The sequence below is a fragment of the Mauremys mutica genome, chromosome 13 (genome assembly GCF_020497125.1).
Source record: "Mauremys mutica isolate MM-2020 ecotype Southern chromosome 13, ASM2049712v1, whole genome shotgun sequence".
Lineage (NCBI taxonomy): Eukaryota > Metazoa > Chordata > Testudines > Geoemydidae > Mauremys > Mauremys mutica.
In genome coordinates this window covers 8,193,567-8,200,269 of record NC_059084.1, presented here as the reverse complement: position 1 = coordinate 8,200,269, position 6,703 = coordinate 8,193,567, and positions in this window count along the sequence as shown.

Sequence of the window (6,703 nt, the reverse complement as noted above, 5' to 3'; positions counted from 1 at the left end):
AGATTTTTAGGACTCCTGGGCCCCACAGACTGAGCTCTTTTGACAATCTGGCTTGGAGTTAATGCTCCACTGACATGCTGCGCCCTTGGCCTAGATTTCATGAACTGATTGGGCTGATACAAAGAGACAGAATTTCTATTACCCCAGCTCCAGGCAGGGGTGACGGTAACCCAGAGAGAAGCTTGTGTGCAATAAGGGGCCCCTAGGTGGAAACAGAAGCTAGGTGTTGCCTTGCCACGTGACCTGGCTGTGAGAGGAGGCAGCTGACTCTTACTCTGGTGTAAAATGCATGGTACTCTGTCTGCACGAGAGGCTTGCTTTGGAGCAGCTATGCTGGTGGCTGAAATCTGAGTGCTGCGGACAAGGCCTAAGACGACATATTTGCTACGCTTGGTAACATGTCAGTCCAATTGCTTTGCAAACATTAAGTATCTCAACCAGCTCACAAAGTTTGCCTCCATTTTGGTAGCCAATCTGCTAGTCCATTGGTCAGGCCACAGAACACTATGGTGCCATGTGGGAGATCTGGGTTTGGAAGTGACTGCTGACCTCCTCCCTTGGCCAGGCTGGCGGTGGTCTGGAGATAACATGCCTAAGGCTGCTTATTTTCCTTCTTCCCTGAAGCACTGCTGTCTGAAAAGAGACTGTTTGAATCTGTGGTGTGATGAAGGGACTGAATTAGACACACATCCTAGGAGAGCAAAGGCATTTTCTAGTGGCGCCTGTCCCTTCCATTAAAAAGGAAAGGAGACTCTTTCACAGTCTGCATACCACTTTCTCCCTGGCCCAATGATTTAATGCAGTAGGCAAGGTGAAGGCAGCAAATGCAAATATTAAAATATATGGAGTTATTCCATGGCCAGTCGTTAGTGATGCCAGCCACCTATTGTAAAGATTGTGGCCATTATAAACAAGTTCCACTTATTTTGTCATATCACTTATGTCTCAGCTCCGTCAGCGCTGTGTGGAACATTGCCTATTAGTAGTGAATGGTGAGGTGGAAATAATTCCCCACTTGTCTCTTTTGTTCTTCTTTTCTTTCTTCCACAGGACACATGAGACAAGGGCAGGCTTGGAATTAATATCATACAGAAACAAAACTCAGGTGCACAATTTACATTGGCTGTATCAGCTAATGAAGGCTGGATCGGTGTCAGGCTGGTAAAGAATTCCTTTGGCTTGATAAGTCACTTGGGAAATAGAAGAGAATAGCCTGGGTTGGAATCAGTCGAAGACCTGCTTCTTGATTGCTTTCAAATTCTCTGGCTTGATATCAATAGCTCATGGCCCCAGGGCAGCCTTCAAAGGCCCATTTGGCAATTCTGAAAATGCAAGTTTTTCTGTTGCTGCGGAACTGATGAGAGGCAGGGAGTTGCTGTCTGCTGGGTGGCCCTTAGGGTATTGCCATGTGAAACATGTCAGTAAGAAGATGAAACAATAGCAAATGGTGGCTGCTGAGGGTTCTGAGCCAAACCTGGGAAGCACACCCAGAGTGGCTTCATGGAGAGGGAAGAGGCTTGCTCTGGTCTCCAGATCACATGCAATACCTCACGGATGGTTAAACACCTTTTTGTGAGGGAATAATAAGAGATATATGACTTGCAAAAAAAAAAAAAACCCTGGCATTCTCCCCTGGCACAGGAATGGCCCTTCCATGAGCAGGCTGTACATGAATGGGGGAGTAGGCTAGAAGGTAATGATGAGACCAGCAGGCTGCTGCTTCCCCTTTCCCAAGACAAGCGTTGGTGGCTCTCTAGAAGATTGAGACATGAAGGGCTATTGTAGGACAGAATTGCTGGAGCTCCAGGAGTGACAGAAGATTTGGGTTACTACCTATGGAGGCTTTAATGCCCAGGCCATGCTCCTTGGCATAGGAGTGTGCACCAGTGCTGTAGGACATTGGTCGTGAATAGGCCAAAGTGAAAGCAGGACAATTCAGAGGCTGGTGACGTCAAATGACATACTTCCCTTTCCCTGAATGCCTCCCATTCTTCTAACAATGGTGGCTGGAGAGCTCTAGAAAGAGAACGCAACCAAGAGTGCAAGAGGAGACTGAAAGAACGAACAAACCTTCTGAATGCAGCACGTGTATGTCTCTAGCTAAATGAAGTTTGTCAGTTCCTGCCTATCGCAGACAATGCAGGGAACCAGCTGCCCTCGTTGGCTTCTAAAGCCCAGCACTGAATTACTCCAGCCGGCCTCATAGCCCTGGTATCTTCACTGCCTTCCTTGCTCCCTCTGCTTATCCAGCCCCATATCCCATGCCACTGAAGTCGATGAGCGCTTTGGTATTCAGTGGGTGCAAGATCTAGCACCTGCCGCCTCTTGGTGTCTCCACAGAGTCTTGCCACTTCTCCATTCTGCTCTTATTACCTGGAAAAGTCTCCTTGTCACTCACATCTTCATATGAATTCTCTAGGTAAAATTTACCAGTGATGCAAATGATATGAGTTACAGCTTGGCTTGTGGTTGCATCACATGCTGAGGATGTGGAAAGGATGGGGGTTGTAGCAGGAAAAGCAGGTACCAGGAGGTTAGGAATCTACTTTCAGACAATAAATCTTATGTATTCTGTTCCTGCTGTGGCTTTACCTTCTCCACCCACTTACCACTGTGCAGCTTTTGCCACCATGCAGAGCACCTATGAATTTGGCCCTCCATTTGATCTCCAATGTCAGCTGTAAATATCCTCCTCCCTTGACTCCTCTTTTCAATTTCCCTTTGCTTTGATATAACTTAAGTTGATAAAGCATATGGCTTCTTTAGAAGGCCACTATCTGCAATATTAGATGACATTTACCCCACTCTGTGTTGTACCATGTTCACCATTGTCCCACACCACAGTGTAACACAATAGGAAATGCAGAGCATCAAAACTAATTTTGTTTGTTCAGGTACAAGCTGAATTGTCTGAATCAATTTACAAGCTGTCACTCTGCAAACAACGGATCACGGAGGCAGCAGGATCTGTTCCGAGTGGTTATTTGAAATAACATCTATAATTGTGGTTGCTAGTAATGAATTATGGAAAGAGCTTTGAAGAGCTAATATTTCCCATGCCCAAGACTGGTGATTTATGCTCCCTCTTGTGTATGCAGACAGGCTGAGGACATGAAGCAGTGATGTATGAAATGTTATTTAACACTTAATAAAATTGCATTGCTGTTTTACAGCACTCTTAACTGTTCCAAAGTGCACACTCAAAGTCAGGAGCAGGTTTGCACATACAAAAGTGTGCTCATCCCTTTGCACATGTTTGTCTTGTGCGTGCACACTGGGGGAATTTGCACACCTAAATCAGGGTGTGTACACACCTACACTGAGGGGAATTTGCATATCCAAATTAGCTGTGTACAAGTGCACATTTTATTGAAAATTGGATCTAAACTGTGTAATTCTGGGAGCATCCTTTTGAGGTGGGTATCATTAGTTTCGCTGTCAGGGGAGGTGTGGACACAGTTTAGAGTCAACACGTCCAACAATGGCTACTGATTTTTGAGTGCCTTAGCTTTTGGGTATCCAACAGGAGATTTGTTTGACCTAATTTTCACAGGTGCAGAGCACCCATTGCGCCCATTGACTTTCACTGGAATTCTGAATGCTCAGCATTTCTGAAAATCAGACCCAAGATGTCTAAAGATAAGGCCCCAAAAATCAGTGACCACTCTTGGAAAATTTGGCTCAAGTCCACCTTGTGATTTAGTGGAATAAGAACAGAGGAGATTCTGACTCTATCCATATGATTAGCCCAGCGGGTCACCCACTGGCTCTTTCAGTCGCACTTTTCAACTTGGGTTTACAAAATGCTTTGATCCTTTTATATCGGATTTGCTTCTTGCACCCTCGAAATGCTGGTACCTCTGGAGTTGAATATGGCAGCTGTGTTTAACAGTCCTAATGCAATCTACTCCAAAGGTTAAGGCAGAGAGTGGAAAAGAATGAAACTGGTGGGGGAGTTTAGTTCAACAAAAGCCATAGTTGCCATGTGGGGAGGTAAGAATTTGAAAAAAATTCAACTAGTCACTGGCTCAATTTGAAACAAGACAGAATATTCCATTTTCATTCAAGCAGCATGAGGGAGATTAAAAAAAGACATTAATTTTAATAGCATTGACTAGATTAAGCTGACCTCCCTTGACCCTGCGGTAGCACTGCAGTCATTCAGAAGCCTCTGCCGTGAATATGAAACTTCCTCATGGGCCTGTGCTTGTGGCATTGTTTCTTTGATAAAGGTTTCATGGGATGTGCTTCAAGCATCTCTTTTGTGGCATTTTTCATTGTGTTTACTCTTAGGGTCACCCCCTGTCAGACTCACGGCAAGCCTCTTGCAGTCGAAAAACGGACAGCGAACAACAGAGACAGAGGATTGTGCCTGTAATTGCTCACTGTAATTATCTGCCATTGTGAACCGAATTAGCATGGAGTGGGGAAAATATTTAATTTGTAACACTTAAATGTTTCAGAGGTGTAGCCGTGTTAGTCTGTATCCACAAAACTAACTGAGTCCGGTGGCATCTTAAAGACCTTGTAAGGTAACTCCCTTCTCCATGTGCCAATATATTTATGCCTGTATCTGCAATTTTCACTCCATGCATCTGAAGGAGTGGGGTTTTAACCCACACAAGCTTATGCCCAAATAAATCTTAGTCTTTAAGGTGCCACCAGACTGCTCATTGTTTTTTACTTAAATGTTTGTGTCTTTACCTGAAAGCATAGTAGTCTGAACAACACTGCCCTCTATGGAAGAGTGAAGGTGCATCTTTAGTGCATTAGGGCCTGACTGAAAAAAGCAGTGTTATAATGCACACTGCCTGGATTGCCTGCATACTGTATTCTGCAATGGTCAAATCAACCCCTTTCCTCCTAGGGTGGCTCTCCAGCCTTTTCATTCTGCTGATCACTTAGAAAGAGCAGGGACCCTAGGCTGTGATCCCCAGTAAGGATCTCAAAGCAGTTTGCTTCCTTTGAGTCATTTAGATTTCGTCAGGGTCTGTCCCAAGCTTTAGTTCCACAGCATCCCTGAAATGGTGCCAGTGATGGGCATAGGAAAGCAACAGCTTGGTAGATAACTGGGACAAGATTTCCTGCATTGCGTGCACCCATTTTATACCTCATTACAATGGCTGCCTGTGCAGTCACAGCATATGCACAGAGCAAAAAGTACCCAGGAATGTACAGCCACAGTAACTGTATAGGCAAATGGACATTCGCAATTGTGGAAGTCTGCACAACACTGTGGGGGGGAGGGAAGATGAGGTTTCTTTGGGGTGAGGGGATAAGGACCTGGAGAAACCCTTCTCTGAGTGCCATGCTTACTGCGTATGAGCATTAGCAACTCGGAATCTCTGATCTAAAGGCTTTGTCTAAAAAAGCCCCACCCATTAAACTGAGCTGATTGGTGATGAAAGATTGAGCTGACCCTGCTGAGATTCAGGCCTGTAGTTACATGGTCCAGCTGAGCTCTGCTCAGTGCAGCAACCAAGGGAGTGACCAAAAGAGCTTTTAACACCAGCTTTTCATTTCCCTGCAAACTGGGCCAGGTTGGCCCCCCGGCACAGGTGAGAGCAGGGCCATTATCAGAGTGTTTGCGTGTGCCAACTGCATGGCATCACACTGGCTACATTACCTTTACACCAACTGGAGAATCCCCTAAAGCAGCAGCATTCCGCGCCGCCGCTAAGGGTATCTTTCCCACTGCTTTGTGGTGCAAAGCAGCTAGAGTGGGAGGTGAGATTCTGGCCGTGTTTCAGATACTGTGCTGGGTCTCTAAGCTATGCCTGTCACTGCACCATAGGGAGCCTGTGCTCTGCCCCTGCCTAGAGTGATGTTCATCATCCACTCTGATCAACAGGAACAACACTCTTCTACTTTGGTATGTCCTCCCCAACTGCAGTGTTATCACCAGGACTCTGCTGTCCCCTCTTCCTCTTAGCAGTTAGGGAGATGCAAGAGCAGGCAGTCCCAAAGATCTGCCACCAGCATCCAAAACAGCAGCAGGGCTCATTAAGGGATGGCACAGTGCCTCAGGGACCTTGGCGGGGGGGGGGGGGGATCACTTTTCAAAACACTGCAGAATATACAGCAGTGCCTAGGCCAGTCTGGAACAAGTATCTGCCCCTCTGCCCAAAGCTCCTCCCCAGAGCCAGCCTCCAAGGTACACACCCCTGAGGCAGGATAAACAACCTTGCTCTAATGCTTAGGTTGGCTGCCAGTTTCACTCCTCTAAATGTAGTTCAGCTGGTGCACGGCCAGGTGTGGAGATGCTTACCTGGATCCAGCAGATGGCGAGTTCAATCTCTGTTAGTCTCCCACCACCTGCTGGAGACACAAGCACATCTTGTGTCAAGTGAAATGAAGGAGATGGAATCATCCTAGTCTACAGGACTGAATAGCACAAAAATGCTGCTCCGTTTGGCCTGAGTAAGGCTGTGGGTTGAGGAGGGGCCCAGGACGGGGATAGGAAGCCAACGATTTGTGCTGGAGATGCTCTTTGGCACAGATGTGTGTGAGAGACTTCCCCTAAGCCCTCCTCATCGGCCGGGCCCAAGATGGGACTATAAATCCTTTACTCTTGTGAGCCTTAAATGAACTTGGTGATATTGGAGGAAAAATAAAATGAAGCTCGTAGACTTCACAGGCTGTCTAGGATCTGGACACCTTGTCCTCCGAGAATCCAAAAGGAATAAAAGAACTACAATGAACT